Source organism: Triticum dicoccoides, chromosome 2A (genome assembly GCF_002162155.2).
Source record: "Triticum dicoccoides isolate Atlit2015 ecotype Zavitan chromosome 2A, WEW_v2.0, whole genome shotgun sequence".
In the NCBI taxonomy this organism is placed as follows: Eukaryota; Viridiplantae; Streptophyta; class Magnoliopsida; order Poales; family Poaceae; genus Triticum; species Triticum dicoccoides.
This window is the reverse complement of record NC_041382.1, coordinates 385,106,068-385,126,965: the sequence shown is the minus strand read 5'-3', so window position 1 is coordinate 385,126,965 and position 20,898 is coordinate 385,106,068. Positions and strand designations below refer to the sequence as shown.

The 20,898-nt window shown below is 43.2% G+C and overlaps 1 pseudogene; it reads left to right on the top strand.

Annotated features, from left to right (window-relative positions):
* The window catches only part of LOC119357861, a 64,641-nt pseudogene that overhangs the window by 16,148 nt on the left and 27,595 nt on the right, over positions 1–20,898 (top strand).

Below are 20,898 nucleotides of genomic sequence, written 5' to 3'. Positions count from 1 at the left end.
CGCTGGCATATAACGGAACTCAGTGTTCCGAAGCAAGGCAAGCCTAGCCCGCATAATAGTCATCATCAAGTAAGCAGTGTCCTACACGGACATCTTGATGGTAACCCCAAGTCCATATGAGCAATGGAGGGGTTCAGTGGCTCTAGGATAGGAAAGGTATATCCTGACTATACAAAGATACTGGCTCTGGTTGAAATCTCGATACTGCTCCTCGACGTTATACTCAGGATACCATCGGTAGCCAGCCTCGATCATCACACGGACCAACATGGCCGTGTGACCAAGTACATCAAGACACCGAGTCAAACGAATCACCTGATGTGGGGTGCGGGAAGCCATCTGAAACACGAAGTAATGCAAAGGCATTAGAATTCCTAGGAGAAATCGGACAACATAACGGCTGTAAATGCTCAGAAAAAGATTTGAGACATTCACAAGGATTTGCATAGTCACTCAACAACATCATATCAAGGTTTTGGTTCAACTGACAACATACTAAAAGTAGTAGAAACTGAACTGAGGCCTAGAACCAACAATCCTATAAGAGTCTACGGATTAGTAACACGTGAACCTGATAGAAAAATGAGATCCTAGTCCTTAACCCCCGTGGAAAGAATGGACTGACTCAGATCAGAATGTCATGAGGTAAAGGAGTAAATAGAGCCTTACATTCCCTCCCACAATCAATTCCCCTACATATAACTAAAGCATTTCTAGACTCGATATCGACCAGTTTGGCTTGATGAACCTACAGGTAGTCCGGCTCTGATGCCAACGCTGTCAGGACCCTGATTCTAAGCCACATCGATCTAGCATGTAACACATCATATCACTTTGCGGCCTCATCCACGCTATTCCCATGGGTGCCACCTTACCTGGCCCGGGACCATTTGCGCCTTTTGGCTCACGTATATGATAGTGTCGCTAGCATCCATATGATCGAGAACCCGGTCCGACATGACTAGTCGTGAACCCAAAGTGGCACTAACTTACAGGGACATGCATACATAACCCGACAACGAACATTTCGGTCATTAGCGCGTGAATTCGGGCTGTAGCAACTAGGCAAGTAGGACTCTGGGAATCCGGGCTGTAGCAGGCTAACATGACTCCGAAAGATATCGCGTGACATTTCCCTGAAGGGAGAGACATAGGATCGAACAAGGACACATGCCAGCCAGTCTAAGTGTTCCGGAGCAGTAGCAACTGGGCTAACAGGACTCTGGTAAACCAGGCTATAGCAGACTACCATGGCTCAGTGGAAGCACCAGACCACATTTCCCCATAAGAGAGGCTACCAAGGATAGACAACTAGGTTGTAGGATCCCACACATACCAAGCATTTCAATCATACACACAATATGCTCGATATGTGCAAATACAACATGGCATCACAACAAAACTCTACAACTCAAGTACTTTATTTAAAAGGCTCCGGAGAGCCATACATAACATATCCATACAGGTAGGGGTCACACAACCCAACACTCAAGTCATACAAACATACAAGCACATGCGGAAGCAAACTTGTCTGGGTACAGACAACTAGAAAGCAAGAAGGCTTGACGAAGCCTGTCTATCTACAAGGCCCTTCACGGCTCAGGATCACCACCTGGGTGGCAAGTTACTCGTCAACGTCGGTATTTACATAGAACCCATCGGAGGGGGCGATGTTCTCTTCTGCAACAGTTTATTAAGCAAACATGAGTACAAAGGTACTCAGCAAGACTTACATCAGATCCTACATACATGCAACATTATCAATAAAGGGATGGTGGGGTTATTGCAGCAAGCTAGCTTTGACTCTTGGTTAAACTATTTTACGAGACAACAACTTGTAAATGTTTTGCGCACACGAGTCCACTACTCACCACAACAATACACTACCGCGGACCCTCTTCCGTCATCCTACGGAAGGGCCATCCACGACACTCACACTTGTCTTGAGGCTTTTAGTAGTTTCCATTTACTTGTCTATGAACTGTATGGGCAACCAAGTAGTCCATTACCGCAGACGCGGCTATTTGAATAGATGATGTTAACCATGCAGGGGTGTACTTCTTCACACATGTTTCCACCACTTAGCGTCTGCACACGACATGTGCTCGGCAGACTTCAAGCGAAAGCCGACGTGGGTGAAGACCACGACCTGACTAACCACACAAGTCTCTAGTCCAGGTTTATCGTCTATTCGGGTTCCATCCGCAAGGAAATCCGGCCGGGGTGTCCTCAACGGCCCCAAACGATGTGTACAGGGTTCCCGAGACACCAAACGGGCGCCCGGTACACCGTGCCACGTACCCACCGCATCACAACCCACCCCGCGGGTCAGCGCTGCGCACGGCCTCCAGTAAACTACAAACACTAGAAACTACTTGCAACTCCTGGACATAGGACATGGGGGTTAATAAGTCAAGCGGGGTCATATTTCAGGGCCCAATGCATGGTAGTAGCTGATCTTAAATCACACATACAGATCTCAGTTCTTAGGGACGGTTCCAATGAAACAACCCACCATGTACTCCTACATAGCCTCTCATCGATACCTTTACCAAAACATGTTCAACACTTCACTCTCATCACCGACACAACCATTTCACTCTAGCCCACCACCCAGATGAACCATACCTAACACGAATCTAAGCATAGCAGGCATAGCATGGTAGGAAACGCAAACATGGCTCAAACAACTCCTACACATGCTAGTGAGTTTCATCTAGTTACTGTGGCAAAGACAGGTCATGCAGAGGAAATGGGTTCAACTACCGCAGCACACAACAGTTTGAAATGTTGTTGTCTTAAATGCAGTAAATGAGAGCAGGAGCAAGAAGATGGGATTGTATCGATATGATCAATTGGGGGTGGGGTTGCTTGCCTGACAGAGTGGTCGAGGGGTACTGCCCTTCAACTGGATACTCGTGAATATCCTCGGGAGCAGAACCTACCACGCAGATCACACCAGTAACACAATCAATACATGGCAATATGCAACATTATGATGCATGAAAATGACATGGCAAAATGAGTGTGTTGGGCTAATGCAACTAAAACCAGGGTGGTTTGAGCTTATTTGAATCAAAGATTCAAATCCCGACTCAAGTTATGAGCTCATATAAGTGCATTATCATATTTCATTTAATCATCAAGGTTAAATTGCTTTGACATGCATGAAACCAGTACCAATGGATAGATTGGATTTTTTGATCATTTTTCATATATAAATCTTTGCATTCTGAGCTATAGATTAATTTCTGTGATTTTTTGAAGTTTGTAACAATTTCTGGAATTTTCTGAATAAGTTTAAATCCAGAAAATTCTTTACAGCATCAGCATTGCCTCACTGTGACGTCACCAGGTCAACGGGGCCGGTCTAGGTCAAACTGACCAGTGGGTCCCGCGTGTCAGTGGTTAACTAAACTAACTAAATTTAGTTAGCCATAACCTAGGTTAATTAGCAGGGCTGGGCCCTACCTGTCATAGACCCAGGGGAGGTCAAACCCATGGTCAAACCGGGGCTAACCACCAGCGTTTAGCCGCCGGCGGCAGCAGACGCGGCAGAGGGGCGCGGGCTTCGTGCTCTAGCGACCAAAAGGACGGCGGGGCCCATCTACTTGAAGCTGGGGACGAGTCGCATCGAGTGGTGGCGGTGGTTGGGCTCGGGGTGTCTGGAAACATCGCCGGTGATGACCTTGGCGGCTGCCGGAGCTCGGGTGAGCTCGGGGTCGTTGCTACGACGAGCAAGGCGGAGTGGGGTTGGCACCTACGTGCTCTATGTTGTGCGGTGAGCAAGGTGGACATGTCAGCTGGGCCATTGCGTGGCCGGAGACACGTCGGCGGTGAGCACATGTGGCGGTGGGTGCGGGTGAGCTCGTTGTGGTTGCTACAGCGTGCTAGGAAGAGAATGTAGAGGGGGGAGATGGCCAGCAGCTCACAGCGGTCTCGACGAGTGAGTCAGTGAGGTCGGGGAAGAGCTGGAGCGGTCGGGGCGGCGATGGGGATCTCCGACGATGGCGGTCGGGGATGAGGTTGGTGAGGACGGTGCAGAGCGTGTGAACGCTCGGGGCTCGGCCTGCTCGACGAAGCGGACAACGATAGAGATCTTGGACACGATGAGGCAACGAATGGACAACGGTGGCTGCAAGCTTCACGACGGCGCGACGTGGCTGCGTCGGCCATGGCGAAGAGAGGGAAAGAGAGAGGGCATGGGGAAAAGTGAGGTGTCGGTGAGGTCGGGGCGGCACCGAGGAGGTGTTTCGAGGCGTCATCGCGCTGTCCAGGCGATGCAGGCGAGCAAGGAGGTGCGTGGCAAGCTCGGCGCGCATGCACCGCCCCCTCCTCTGCCTACTGGCAGAGGTGGGTGATGACTGGCACGGGCCAGGTGGGCCGACCCAGTGCAGGTAAGTGGCGTCTGGCCTTTCTCTCTCTCTTTTCTATTTATTTCAGTTTTCTATTTTCTGCAATGTTTTTGGCTTTATTTAAAATGCCAGAAAACTCTCAAAAATCCTGAAAATTAATTGTGGGCTTTGTTTGGAATATTTCCAACAGCCCTCACTTAAGTTCAGAATTATTTGGACATTTAAAATATTTTATAGCATTCAAATGTCCAAATGCAAATAGCTAATGATTTAATCCAGTGACCTTAGGTGTCCTAGGAAAATGTGAACCAATATTGGCAGAGGTTCTAGACGAAGACAAAAGTGATGAACATTTTTGAAGGGCATTTCAGGTTCATTGAGAATATATTTTAGTAACCCTAGTTGGTTTAAGTGGTGCTGGGGGTTTGGTTCATCCCCATTTCAAGTTTCTAGAAATTTTAAACATGATGCATCACTCTAATGCATGCACTGACTAGGGTTGTGACACATGCACTCATCACCAAGCAAGTGAATGATCATATATGGATATAAAAGATAGTATCATCTAAACAAGCATTAAGGTAGCAAATGATCAATCACATGATCACACAAGTATCTCACACAAGGACATAAAGTATCTCACACAATAAAAAGTTCAACCAAAGACAAAGACGCAAAACACTCTCTCGAAGCCTATGATCTATACATATTTCTCCCCCTTTGGCAACAAGTTACCAAAAAGTTCAAATATGCATAGTGCTATGCATCTCTCAGGCTTGGTCTTCAGGAGGTGGTGTAGAGAGAACTCCAAGGACGAAGGCATCTATTGATGTAGTTGGAGCTGGTGGAGTGGCTGCTGGAGGTGGCACTGGAGCTGTAGCTGCTGGTGCTGATGTTGTAGCTCTAGAATCTGTCACCGGCACGGCAGCAGACCTCTGACTCCTTGGCACTCGCTGAAATGCATCTGTGGTTGCCTTGCCTCTCTTCTCTTCCGCTTCCTCCTGAAGCTGCTCAACTGCTATTTGAATCTCAGTTACCTTCAGATCAAGATCAGAAAATTTGGTCTCTATGATCCTCTCCAAGCTCTCCTGGTTTTGAGTCAGGGTGGCCAAGTGAGGGAGTCCTGGATTAGGGGGTCTCCGGACAGCCAGACTATATCCTTTGGCCGGACTATTGGACTATGAAGATACAAGATTGAAGACTTCGTCACGTGTCCGGATGGGACTTTCCTTGGTGTGGAAGGCAAGCTAGGCAACACGGATATGTAGATCTCCTCCCTTGTAACTGACTCTGTGTAACCCTAGCCCCCTCCGGTGTCTATATAAACCGGAGGGTTTAGTCCGTAGGACAACAACAATCATACCATAGGCTAGCTTCTAGGGTTTAGCCTCTACGATCTCGTGGTAGATCAACTCTTGTAATACTCATATCATCAATATCAATCAAGCAGGACGTAGGGTATTGCCTCCATCAAGAGGGCCCAAACCTGGGTAAACATCGTGTCCCCCGCCTCCTGTTACCATCCGCCTTAGACACACAGTTCGAGACGCCCTACCCGAGATCCGCCGGTTTTGACACCGACATTGGTGCTCTCATTGAGAGTTCCACTGTGTCGTCATCATAAGGAGGGATGGCTCGTCTTGTTGTCAAGAACAACATCACCTTTGGGGGAGCCCTGGCTGTAGGCCAAACTCTCCGACTAGGCGGCTTCGTCATGACCGCCCGCTCGGCCGCGGCGCCGACGATGACTTCTCGGGTCATCGAAAATAGCCTCCACATCGGCTCGAAATTCACCGAGCAGATGGATCTAATGGAGCTCTCCTCTTTGAACGAGCTCTTGGATTGCATCACCGCTCTGGGAGTCGCTACGGACTATGATCGGATTGGGCTTAAACCCGACCAAAGGGAGATTAACTCTCCGCCGGTCACCCATCAGATAGCGGTGGTGGAGGAGCAATGCGGTGATTCTTCCTCTATCCTGAGGACGAACTATGTCCGGACTTCCGAGCTATCTGAGCCGGATACCCATCCACGGGAGGACATCGCCCTAACCCTGAACCTAGAATCAGGCAGCATCCTGAACCTGCGGGGCAACATCCCGGAGCCCGAACTTCCAAGATCGGAAACTCCCTTGCCCCTGGGTCTCAGATTGGGTCAAGGTCTGGACTTAAATCCACCCACCCACCCAGATATAAACGATCTTTCCCACATTAGGCAAGAGCCCCAAGAGACAGTACATCACTATTGGCACAGATTCCTCCTTGTAATGAACAAGGTCAAGGACTGTCGCGAGGAAGATGCAATTTCGTTCTTTTGCAACAATTGCATGGACAAGGGAATCCTCAACGCCATAAGTCGCCGTGACATAGCACACTTAGCCGACTTGGCGGCCATAGTACGGAAATACTGTGTGATGGAAAGCGCCTGGAAAACCCAAACAAAATTTTGGGATAATCCGGCTCTGACAAAACCCCCAGTCCGAACTAAAAGGGTGCACTCTCATAAGTCACCCGACTCAATTACAAAGAAGCAAAAGCCCACTACAGGGCATGGAACCGTATTGGAGGGATGGCTTAATGGGCCCTGCAAAATTCATAGTACAGCGGATACCATACCAACACACAACCTTAGAGCATGTTGGGTACTCCGGCAGGTGGCCAAGAGCGGTGAGGATCTCCTCATTCAAAACACCGTAGAGCACCATACCGTGGATAACAATACAATTGACAGTCTTCGAGACCTTCGCCTCAAATAATAGGCGTAAGCGAGCACTCCGCAACCTTGCCGAAGTCTGCCACATGGCAGCAATAAATCCATGGAGCAACACGGCTATCACCTTCAATGCCAGCGATGAACCTAAATTCCGAACAGCCCGAGCACTGATACGTCTCCAACGTATCTATAATTTTTGATTGCTCCATGCTATATTATCTACTGTTTTGGACATTATTGGGCTTTATTATCCACTTTTATATTATTTTTGGGACTAACCTATTAACCGGAGGCCCAAACCAGAATTGCTGTTTTTTGCCTGTTTTAGGGTTTCAAAGAAAAGGAATATCAAATGGAGTCCAAACGGAATGAAACCTTCGGGAACGTGATTTTCTCAACGAGTAAGACCAAAGAGACTTGGACCCTACGTCAAGAAAGGAAACAGGAGGCCACGAGGTAGGGGGGCGCGCCCACCCCCACCAGGCACGCCCTCCACGCTCGTGGGCCCCTGTTGCTCTACCGACGTACTCCTTCCTCCTATATATACCTACGTACCCCCAAACGATCAGATACGAAGCCAAACCCTAATTCCACCGCCGTAACTTCCTCTATCCACGAGATCCCATCTTGGGGCCTGTTCCGGAGCTCCGCCGGAGGGGGCATCGATCACGGAGGGCTTCTACATCAACACCATAGCCCCTCCGATGAAGTGTGAGTAGTTCACCTCAGATCTACGGGTCCATAGTTAGTAGATATATGGCTTCTTCTCTCGGATCTCAATACAATGTTCTCCCCCTCTCTTGTGGAGATCTATTCGATGTAATCTTCTTTTTGTGGTGTGTTTGTTGAGACCGATGAATTGTGGGTTTATGATCAAGTCTATCTATGAATAATATTTGAATCTTCTCTGAATTCTTTTATGTATGATTGGTTATCTTTGCAAGTCTCTTCGAATTATCAGTTTGGTTTGGCCTACTAGATTGATCTTTCTTGCAATGGGAGAAGTGCTTAGCTTTGGGTTCAATCTTGCGGTGTCCTTTCCCGGTGGCAGTAAGGGCAGCAAGGCACGTATTGTATTGTTGCCATCGAGGATAGCAAGATGGGGTTTCTTCATATTGCATGAGTCTATCCCTCTACATCATGTCATCTTGCTTAAGGCGTTACTCTGTTTTTAACTTAATACTCTAGATGCATGATGGATAGCGGTCGATGAGTGGAGTAATAGTAGTAGATGCAGGCAGGAGTCAGTCTACTTGTCTCGGACGTGATGCCTATATACATGATCATACCTAGATATTCTCATAACTATGCTCAATTCTGTCAATTGCTCAACAATAATTTGTTCACCCACTATAGAATACTTATGCTCTTGAGAGAAGCCACTAGTGAAAACTATGGCCCCCGGGTCTATCTTTACCATATTGATCTCCTATTAGTTAGTTATTTGCTTTGCTATTTACTTTGCCTTTATTTTACTTTGCATCTTTTATCATAAAAATAACAAAAATCTTATCTTATCATATCTATCAGATCTCACTCTCGTAAGTGGCCTTATAGGGATTGACAACCCCTATTTGCGTTGGTTGCGAGGATTTATTTGTTTTGTGCAGGTGCGAGGGACTCGTGCATAGCCTCCTACTGGATTGATACCTTGGTTCTCAAAAACTGAGGGAAATACTTACACTACTTTGATGCATCATCCCTTCCTCTTTGGGGAAAACCAACGCAGTTCTCAAGAGGTAGCAAGAAGGATTTCTGGCGCTGTTGCCAGGGAGGTCTACGCAAAAGTCAACATACCAAGTACCCATCACATACCCTTATCTCCCGCATTACATTATTTGCCATTTGCCTCTCGTTTTCCTCTCCCCCACTTCACCCTTGCCATTTTATTTGCCCTCTCTCTCTTTCCTCCCTCTCTATTTGCCTCTTTTTTCCCTCTTGCTTTTTGTTTGCTTGTGTGTTAGTTTGTTTGCTTGTCGTTATGGCCAGTCCCTTATCTTCTCCGTTGACTCCTGAGTTCGAAAATTTTCACTTTAAACAGAGACTAGGAGAAAAGTTAAAAGATGCCTGGTTGAGAATAATGGAGTCTTATCGTAATTGTACCTCTGAAATAAACCTGAGAATTTTGCTTCGCAATTTTTATGTTGGATTAAATATGTCTCATAGACAACTCTTGGATTGCGTTGCCAATGGCAATTTTATTGAAATTGATCCCCATATTGCACTTGAAATTATAGAAGGTATAGTGGGAACACTACCTCAAAAAAGGGGCCTCATCCTACTCAGGAAGAGACACAAGTTTCTGAAAAAATTTGTGAAGTTACTAAAATCTTGCAGAAATCTCTTGAACCTCTTAAGAACATTAGTGGAAATATTCACCGCATGAATATGTTGATTACCCTTTGCAATAAGCGTTTAGATTCATTACATCTAAAAATTTCAGAATATGAAGGGAAACGTAAAGAACCTCCTGGATTCGAGCTTGATTCCGCTAAAATGTTGAAAACCAAAGATGGCAATATCTAGATCTATTCTTGCTTTTATGCCTAGCTAGGGGCGTTAAATGATAGCGCTTGTTGGGAGGCAACCCAATTTTATTTTTATTCCTTGCTTTTTGCTTCTGTTTAGTAATAAATAATTTATCTAGCCTCTGTTTTGGTTGTGTTTTTTGTGTTTAATTAGTGTTGGTGCCAAGTAGAACCGTTGGGAAGACTTGGGGAAAGTCTTGTTGAACTTGCTGTAAAAAACAGAAACCTTAGCGCTCACGAGAACTGCTGTCATTTTTATTTGGAGAGTGCTATTTAGTTCATTCTTTTTGAAGATGATTAATATATAAATTCCTCACGTCCAGCAATTTAGTTTATAATTTTTGGGGTTCCAGATCTTGCGCTAGCTACAGATTACTACAGACTGTTCTGTTTTTGACAGATTCTGTTTTTCATGTGTTGTTTGCTTATTTCGATGAATCTATTGCTAGTAAAATAGTTTATAAACCATAGAGAAGTTGGAATACAGTAGGTATACCAATATAAATAAAGAATGAGTTCATTACAGTACCTTGAAGTGATCTTTTATTTTCTTTCGCTAACGGAGCTCACGAGATTTTCTACTTTAAGTTTTGTGTTGTGAAGTTTTCAAGTTTTGGGTAAAGATTTGATGGATTATGGAACAAGGAGTGGCAAGAGCCTAAGCTTGGGGATGCCCATGGCACCCCCAATATAATCTAAGGACACCTAAAACCCAAAGCTTGGGGATGCCCCGGAAGGTATCACCTCTTTCGTCTACTTCTATCGGTAACTTTACTTGGAGCTATATTTTTATTCGCCACATGATATGTGTTTTACTTGGAGCGTCTTGTATTATTTGAGTCTTTGATTTTTAGTTTACCACAATCATCCTTGCTGTACACACCTTTTGAGAGAGCCATACATGATTTGGAATTTGTTAGAATACTCTATGTGCTTCGTTTATATCTTTTGAGTTACATAATTTTTTTGATAGAAAGACTGTAAGGGAAGCCCCTACAGTATAATTGGTGCAACAAACCCAAATTGCATGTACCGTGCCTTGAACCTGGGTGGGTGGGAAGGCATCAGCCCCCTTCCCACCACTAGGCTATGCCTTAGTCAATTTTTGCTCTAGTACTTCACTTATATCTTTTAGAGCACGGTGGTGGATTTGTTTTATAGAAACTATTGATCTCTATGCTTCACTTAGATTATTTTGAGAGTCTTAATAGCATGGTAATTTGCTTAAAATCCTAATATTCTAGGTATTCAAAGTTAGTAAAATTTTCTGAAGCGTGTTTTGAATACTAAGAGAAGTTTGATGCTTGATGATTGTTTTGAGATATGGAGGTAATAATATCAAAGTCGTGCTAGTTGAGTAGTTGTGAAATTGAGAAATACTTGTGTTGAAGTTTGCAAGTCCCGTAGCATGCACGTATGGTAAATGTTATGCAACAAATTTGAAACATGAGGTGTTATTTGATTGTCTTCCTTATCAGTGGCGGTCGGGGACGAGCGATGGTCTTTTCCTACCAATCTATCCCCCTAGGAGCATGCACGTAGTACCGAGGTTTTTGATGACTTGTAGATTTTTGCAATAAGTATGTGAGTTCTTTATGACTAATGTTGAGTCCATGGATTATACACACTCTTACCCTTCCATCCTTGCTAGCCCCTTCGGTACCGTGCATTGCCCTTTCTCACATTGAGAGTTGGCGCAAACTTCGCCGGTGCATCCAAACCCCGTGATATGATACACTCTTTCACACATAAACCTCCTTATATCTTCCTCAAAAGAGCCACCATACCTACCTATTATGGCATTTTCGTAGCCATTCCGAGATATATTGCCATGCAACTTTCCATCATTCCGTTCATCATGACACATTCATCATTGTCATATTGCTTAGCATGATCATGTAGTTGACATAGTATTTGTGGCAAAGCCACCATAATGCTTTCATACATGTCACTCTTGGTCCATTGCATATCCCGGTACACCGTCGGAGGCATTCATATAGAGTCATCTTTTGTTCTAGTATCGAGTTGTAATCATTGAGTTGTAAATAAATAGAAGTGTGATGATCATCATTTTCTAGAGCATTGTCCCAAGTGAGTAATTATATAAAAAAGAGAAAGGCCATAAAAAAAGAAAGGCCATAAAAAAAAGAGAAGAACCCAAAAAAAAGAAAAAATGAGAGAAAAAGAGAGAAGGGACAATGTTACTATCCTTTGCCACACTTGTGCTTCAAAGTAGCACCTTAATCTTCATGTTAGAGAGTCTCTTGTTTTGTCACTTTCATATACTAGTGGGAATTTTTCATTATAGAACTTGGCTTGTATATTCCAACAATGGGCCTCCTCAAGTGCCCTAGGTCTTCGTGAGCAAGCAAGTTGGATGCACACCCACTAGTTTTTTTTGTTGAGCTTTCATACATTTATAGCTCTAGTGCATCCGTTGCATGGCAATCCCTACTCCTTGCATTAACATCAATCGATGGGCATCTCCATAGCCCATTGATTAGCCTTGTTGATGTGAGACTTTCTCCTTTTTTATCTTCTCCACATAACCCCCCTCATTATATTCTATTCCACCCATAGTGCTATGTCCATGGCTCGCGCTCATATATTGCGTGAAAGTTTATAGGTTTGAGATTACTAAAGTATGAAACAATTTCTTGGCTTGTCATCAGGGTTGTGCATGATGAGAGCATTCTTGTGTGACGAAAATGAAACATGACTAAACCATATGATTTTGTAGGGTTGAACTTTCTTTGGCCATGTTATTTTGAGAAGACATAATTGCTTAGTTAGTATGCTTGAAGTATTATTATTTTTATGTCAATATGAACTTTTGTCTTGAATCTTTCGGATCTGAATATTCATACCACAATTAAGAAGAATTACATTAAAATTATGCCAAGTAGCACTCCGCATCAAAAATTCTATTTTTATCATTTACCTACTCGAGGATGAGCAGGAATTAAGCTTGGGGATGCTTGATACGTCTCCAACGTATCTATAATTTTTGATTGCTCCATGCTATATTATCTACTGTTTTGGACATTATTGGGCTTTATTATCCACTTTTATATTATTTTTGGGACTAACCTATTAACCGGAGGCCCAGCCCAGAATTGCTGTTTTTTGCCTGTTTTAGGGTTTCGAAGAAAAGGAATATCAAACGGAGTCCAAACGGCATGAAACCTTCGGGAACGTGATTTTCTCAACGAATAAGACCAGAGAGACTTGGACCCTACGTCAAGAAAGGAAAGAGGAGGCCACGAGGTAGGGGGGCACCCACCCCCACCAGGCGCGCCCTCCACCCTCGTGGGCCCCCTGTTGTTCCATCGACGTACTCCTTCCTCCTATATATACCTACGTACCCCCAAACGATCAGATACGGAGCCAAAACCCTAATTCCAGCGCCGTAACTTTTTGTATCCATGAGATCCCATCTTGGGGCCTGTTCCGGAGCTCCACCGGAGGGGGCAACGATCACGGAGGGCTTCTACATCAACACCATAGCCCCTCCGATGAAGTGTGAGTAGTTCACCTCAGACCTACGGGTCCATAGTTAGTAGCTAGATGGCTTCTTCTCTCTTTTTGGATCTCAATACAATGTTCTCCCCCTCTCTTGTGGAGATCTATTCGATGTAATCTTCTTTTTGCGCTGTGTTTGTTAAGACTGATGAATTGTGGGTTTATGATCAAGTCTATCTATGAATCATATTTGAATCTTCTCTGAATTATTTTATGTATGATTTGTTATCTTTGCAAGTTTCTTCGAATTATCAGTTTGGTTTGGCCTACTAGATTGATCTTTCTTGCAATGGGAGAAGTGCTTAGCTTTGGGTTCAATCTTGCAGTGTCCTTTCCCGGTGACAGTAAGGGCAGCAAGGCACGTATTGTATTGTTGCCATCGAGGATAACAAGATGGGGTTTTCTTCATACTGCATGAGTCTATCCCTCTACATCATGTCATCTTGCTTAAGGCGTTACTCTGTTTTTAACTTAATACTCTAGATGCATGCTGGATAGCGGTCGATGAGTGGAGTAATAGTAGTAGATGCAGGAAGGATTCGGTCTACTTGTCTCAGACTTGATGCCTATATACATGATCAACCTAGATATTCTCATAACTATGCTCAATTCTGTCAATTGCTCAACAGTAATTTGTTCACCCACCGTAGAATACTTATGCTCTTGAGAGAAGCCACTAGTGAAACCTATGGCCCCCGGGTCTATCTTTATCATATTGATCTCCTATTACATAGTTATTTCCTTTGCTATTTCCTTTGCCTTTATTTTACTTTGCATCTTTTATCATAAAAATACCAAAAATATTATCTTATCATATCTATCAGATCTCACTCTCGTAAGTGGCCTTATAGGGATTGAAAACCCCTATTTGTGTTGGTTCTGAGGATTTATTTGTTTTTTGCAGGTGCGAGGGACTCGCGCGTAGCCTCCTACTGGATTGATACCTTGGTTCTCAAAAACTGAGGGAAATACTTACGCTACTTTGCTGCATCATCCCTTCCTCTTCGGGGAAAACCAACACAGTGCTCAAGAGGTAGAAAGCACCAGCCGGCTTGGTCCTCAGTCCAATTGTGGAAGGCTTTCGGCTTACTAAAGTGCTCATGGACGATGGCAGCGGATTAAACCTCATTTATGAGGAGACTCTTCAAAAAATGGAAATAGACAGAAACCGTATTGAGCAAAGCAGCACGACCTTCCGAGGAATCATCCCCAGTCGGGAGGCACGTTGCGTTGGGAAAATCACACTAGATGTGGTATTCGGCACTCCGGAGAACTACAGGTCCGAAGAAATTACATTGCAAGTGGCCCCGTTCAGTAGCGGATACCACGCCCTTCTAGGGCGGGAGGCATTCACAATCTTCCAAGCCATACCCCATTACGGGTACATGAAGCACAAAATGCCCGGTCCCAATGGAATCATCACTCTAGCTAGTGATCCGGACATAGCACTCCGTGCCGAAAACAAAACAGCCGCACTAGCCCTCGAGGCCTTATACGAAGCCCTTGCAGCGGAGGAATTAACTGCGCTGCGCTCCACAGTGGACAGGGATGATATGTCTCCAACGTATCTATAATTTTTGATTGCTCCATGCTATATTATCTACTGTTTTGGACTATATTGGGCTTTATTTTCCACTTTTATATTATTTTTGGGACTAACCTATTAACCGGAGGCCCAGCACAGAATTGCTGTTTTTTTGCCTATTTCAGTGTTTCGAAGAAACAGAATATCAAACGGAGTCCAAACCTTCGGGAACGTGATTTTCTCACCGAATGTGATCCAGGAGACTTGGACCCTACGCCAAAGCATCAGAGAGGCGGTCACGAGGGTGGGGGCGCGCCCCCTGCCTCGTGCACCCCTCGGAGCTCCACCGACGTACTCCTTCCTCCTATATATACCTACGTACCCCCAAACGAACAGATATGGAGCCAAAAACCTAATTCCACTGCCGCAACTTTTTGTATCCATGAGATCCCATCTTGGGGCCTGTTCCGGAGCTCTGCCGGAGAGGGCCGTCATCACGGAGGGCTTCTACGCCATCATAGCCTCTTCGATGAAGTGTGAGTAGTTTACCTCAGACCTTCGGGTCCATAGTTAGTAGCTAGATGGCTTCTTCTCTCTTTTTGGATCTCAATACAAAGTTCTCCCCCTCTCTTGTGGAGATCTATTCGATATAATCTTCTTTTTGCAGTGTGTTTGTTGACACCAATGAATTTTGGGTTTATGATCAAGTCTATCTATGAATAATATTTGAATCTTCTTTGAATTATTTTATGTATGATTGGTTATCTTTGCAAGTCTCTTCGAATTATCCGTTTGGTTTGGCCGACTAGATTGGTAGTTCTTGCCATGGGAGAAGTGCTTAGCTTCGGGTTAGATCTTGCGGTGTCCTTTCTCAGTGACAGAAGGGGCAACAAGGCACGTATTGCATCATTGCCATCGAGGATAACAAGATGGGGTTTACTTCATATTGCATGAATTTATCTCTCTACATCATGTCATCTTGCTTAAGGCGTTAGTCTGTTTTTAACTTAATACTCTAGATGCATGCTAGATAGCGGTCGATGAGTGGAGTAATAGTAGTAGATGCAGAATCGTTTCGGTCTACTTGTCATGGACGTGATGCCTATATACATGATCATGCCTAGATATTCTCATAACTGTGCTCAATTCTGTCAATTGCTCAACAGTAATTTGTTCACCCACCGTAGAATACTTATGCTCTTGAGAGAAGCCACCAGTGAAACCCCCGGGTCTATTCTCATCATATCAATCTCCATCACTTTAATCTTGCTTTGCTTTTTTACTTTTCCTTTACTTCTTAGTTTGCATCTTTATACCAAAAATACCAAAAATATTATATCTATCAGATATCACTCTCGTAAGGGACCATGAAGGGATTGACAATCGCTAATCGCGTTGGTTGCGAGTAGCTATCGTTTTGTGCAGGTACGAGGGACTTGAGCGTGGCCTCCTACTGGATTGATACCTTGGTTCTCAAAAACTGAGGGAAATACTTACACTACTCTGCTGCATCATCCCTTCCTCTTCGGGGAAATCCAACGCATGCTCAAGAGGTAGCAAGAAGGATTTCTGGCACCGTTGCCGGGGAGTCTACAGAAAATGTCAACATACCAAGTACCCATCACAATCCCTATCTCTCGCACTACATTATTTGCCATTTGCCTCTCGTTTTCCTCTCCCCCACTTCACCCTTGCCGTTTTATTCGCCCTCTCTCTCTATCCTCCCTCTCTTTTCTCACTTTCCTTTTCATTTGCTTGTGTGCTAGTTTGTTTGCTTGTCATCATGGCTAGTCTCATATCTTCTCCGTTGTCTCCCGAGAGTGAAGTTCTAAATTTTAAACAAAGGGAGGGAGAAAATCTAAAAGATGCTTGGTATAGAATTTGCAATGCTCAAAATAGATCTACCAGGAAGCAACCTACCTTAGTTCTTCTCCGCAATTTTTATGTAGGTGTTAATCCTTGGTATAGATATATCCTCGATACCATTACTAGAGGGAACTTCTTGGGTTGCCATACTTTTGATTCTTATAATGCTATGTTAAATTTATTTGGCTCACCACCTCTTTTTGTTAATGGAACCATGTTAACTTTGGAGCATGTTATGCAAAGACTTGAAATTATTGAAAATAAAGTTGCTACTATTGAATTAACTGAAAATATAGATAAAAAGATCCACAATCAAATTACTCAATATGGATCTAAGGTAGGAATGACTTTGAAAAATATTAAGGAAAAGGAACCCATAGTTAATGAGAACATAAACTTAGATTCTACTAGAATTGATAAACTTGAGGGTATCATTACAAACTTGGGAACCGCTTTTTCTTCCGTAAAGAATACTCCAAGTCCTCCTACTAAAATTGCCAAGCTTATGTATGTTCCTAAAAATAAGGGTGAATCATCTAGTAAGGAAACTGCGGATCTTAAATCTATAAGTATTCATCCCAATCTTTTTGCTATCACTAAGGAACCAATTGCTACAAATGAATTTTTCGATCTTGTTCCTAAAAGTTTGATAATCACTAGAAAGAAAGAAATTCCTAAGGGAAATAGATGCCTCATCGAAGAATTGCCTACTAAAGATGGCAATACCTAGATCTATCCTCGCTTTTATGCCTAGCTAGGGGCGTTAAACGATAGCGCTTGTTGGGAGGCAACCCAATTTTATTTTTATTCCTTGATTTTTTCCCCTGCTTAGTAATAAATAAATTATTTAGCCTATGTTTTTGTTGTGTTTTTGTGTTTAGTTAGTGTTTGTGCGAAGTAGAACCGTTGGGAAGACTTGGGGAAGTCTTCTTGAACTTGCTGTAAAAAACAGAAACTTTAGCGCTCACGAGAACTGATGTCATTTTTATTTTAAGAGTGCTATTTAGTTAATTCTTTTTGCAGATTATTAATAGATAAATTCCTCATGGCCCGCAATTTATTTTAGAATTTTTGGGGTTCCAGATCTTGCGCTAGCTACAGATTACTACAGACTGGTCTGTTTTTGACAGATTCTGTTTTTCATGTGTTGTTTGCTTATTTTGATGAATCTATGGTTAGTAAAATAGTTTATAATCCATAGAGAAGTTTGAATACAGTAGGTTTAACACAAATATAAATAAATAATGAGTTCATTACAGTACCTTGAAGTAGTCTTTTGTTTTCTTTCGCTAACGGAGCTCACGAGTTTTCTACTTTAAGTTTTGTGTTGTGAAGTTTTCAAGTTTTGGGTGAATTCTTGTGATGGATTATGGAACAAGGAGTGGCAAGAGCATAAGATTGGGGATGCCCATGGCACCCCCAAGATAATCCAAGGACACCAAAAAGTCAAAGCTTGGGGATGCCCCGGAAGGCATCCCCTCTTTCGTCCACTTCCATCGGTAATTTACTTGGAGCTATATTTTTATTCACCAACATGATATGTGTTTTGCTTGGAGCGTCTTGTATTATTTGTGTCTTTGTGTTTTAGTATGACACAATCATCCTTGCTGTACACACCTTTTGAGAGAGCCATACATGAATTAAAATTTGATAGAATACTCTATGTGCTTCACTTATATCTTTTGAGCTATGTAGTTTTGCTCTATGTGCTTCACTTATATCTTTTGAGCATTATAATTTTGCTCTATGTGCTTCACTTAGATCTTTTAGAGCACGGTCATGCTTCACTTAAATTATTTTGAGAGTCTCTTAATACCATGGTAATTTGCTTAATAATAATATGCTTGGTATTCAAGATTTGTGAAACTTTCTTTTGAGTGTGTTGAATACTAAGAAAAGATTGAAGCATGATAATTGTTTTGAGATATGGAGGTGATAATATTAAAGTCATGCTAGTTGAGTAGTTGGGAATTTAAATAATACTTGTGTTAAAGTTTGTGATTCCTGTAGCATGCACGTATGGTGAACCGTTATGTGATGAAGTCGGAGCATGATTTATTTATTGATTGTCTTCCTTATGAGTGGCGGTCGGGGATGAGCGATGGTCTTTTCCTACCAATCTATCCCCCTAGGAGCATGCGCGTAATACATTGCTTTGATAACTTCTAGATTTTTGCAATAATTATATGAGTTCTTTATGACTAATGTTGAGTCCATGGATTATATGCACTCTCACCCTTCCACCTTTGCTAGCCTCTCTAATACCGCACACTTTTCGCCGGTATCATACACCTACCATATACCTTCCTCAAAACAGCCACCATACCTACCTATAATGGCATTTCCATGGCCATTCCGAGATATATTGCCATGCAACTTTCCACCGTTCCGTTTATTATGAGACACTCCATCATTGTCATATTGCATATCCCGGTACACCGCCGGAGGCATTCATATAGAGTCATATTTTGTTCTAAGTATCGAGTTGTAATTGTTGAGTTGTAAGAAAAATAAAAGTGTGATGATCATCATTATTAGAGCATTGTCCCAAGTGAGGAAAGAATGATGGAGACTATGATTCCCCCATAAGTCAGGATGAGACTCCGGACGAAAAATAAAAAAATAAAAAAAGAGGCCAAAGAAGCCCAAATAAAAAGAGGCCATAAAAAAGGAGAAAAGGCCCAAATAAAAAAAATGAGAGAAAAATAGAGAAGGGACAATGTTACTATCCTTTTACCACACTTGTGCTTCAAAGTAGCACCATGATCTTCATAGTAGAGAGTCTCTCATGTTATCACTTTCATATACTAGTGGGAATCTTTCATTATATAACTTGGCTTGTATATTCCAATGATGGGCTTCCTCAAATTGCCCTAGGTCTTCATGAGCAAGCAAGATGGATGCACACCCACTTAGTTTCTTTTTGAGCTTTCATATACTTATAGCTCTAGTGCATCCGTTGCCTGGCAATCCCTACTCACTCACATTGATATCTATTGATGGGCATCTCCATAGCCCGTTGATACGCCTAGTTCATGTGAGACTATCTTCTCCTTTTTGTCTTCTCCACAACCACCATTCTATTCCACCTATAGTGCTATATCCATGGCTCACGCTCATGTATTGCGTGAAGATTGAAAAAGTTTTGAAAAAGTTAGAGCATGAAACAATTGCTTGGCTTGTCATCGGGGTTGTGCATGACTTAAATACTTTGTGTGGTGAAGATAGAGCATAGCCAGACTATATGATTTTGTAGGGATAACTTTCTTTGGCCATGTTATTTTGAGAAGACATAATTGCTTTGTTAGTATGCTTGAAGTATTATTATTTTTATGTCAATATAAACTTTTGTCTTGAATCTTTCGAATCTGAATATTCATATCACAATTAAGAAGATTTGCATTGAAATTATGCCAAGTAGCACTCCGCATCAAAAATTCTCTTTTTATCATTTACCTACTCGAGGACGAGCAGGAATTAAGCTTGGGGTTGCCTGATACGTTTGCAACGTATCTATAATTTTTGATAGCTCCATGCTATATTATCTACTGTTTTGGACTATATTGGGCTTTATTTTCCACTTTTATATTATTTTGGGACTAACCTACTAACCGGAGGCCCAGCCCAGAATTGCTGTTTTTTTTGCCTATTTCAGTGTTTCGAAGAAACGGAATATCAAACGGAGTCCAAATGGAATGAAACCTTCGGGAACGTGATCTTCTCACCGAACGTGATCCAGGAGACTTGGACCCTACGCCAAGGCATCAGAGAAGCGGTCACGAGGGTGGGGGGCGCGCCCCCCTAGGGCGTGCCCCCTGCCTCGTGGGCCCCTCGGAGCTCCACCGACGTACTCCTTCCTCCTATATATACCTACGTACCCCCAAACGAACAGATACAGAGCCAAAAACCTAATTCCACCGCCGCAACTTTCTGTATCCATGAGATCCCATCTTGGGGCCTGTTCCGGAGCTCCGCCGGAGAGGGCCGTCATCACAGAGGACTTCTATATCATCATAGCCTCTCCGATGAAGTGTGAGTAGTTTACCTCAGACCTTCGGGTCCATAGTTAGTAGCAAGATGGCTTCTTCTCTCTTTTTGGATCTCAATACAAAGTTCTCCCCCTCTCTTGTGGAGATCTATTCGATGTAATCTTCTTTTTGCGGTGTGTTTGTTGAGACTGATGAATTGTGGGTTTATGATCAAGTCTATCTATGAATAATATTTGAATCTTCTCTGAATTCTTTTATGTATGATTGGTTATCTTTGCAAGTCTCTTCGAATTATCCGTTTGGTTTAGCCAACTAGATTGGTAGTTCTTGCCATGGGAGAAGTGCTTAGCTTTGGGTTCGATCTTGCGGTGTCCTTTCTCAGTGACAGAAGGGGCAGCAAG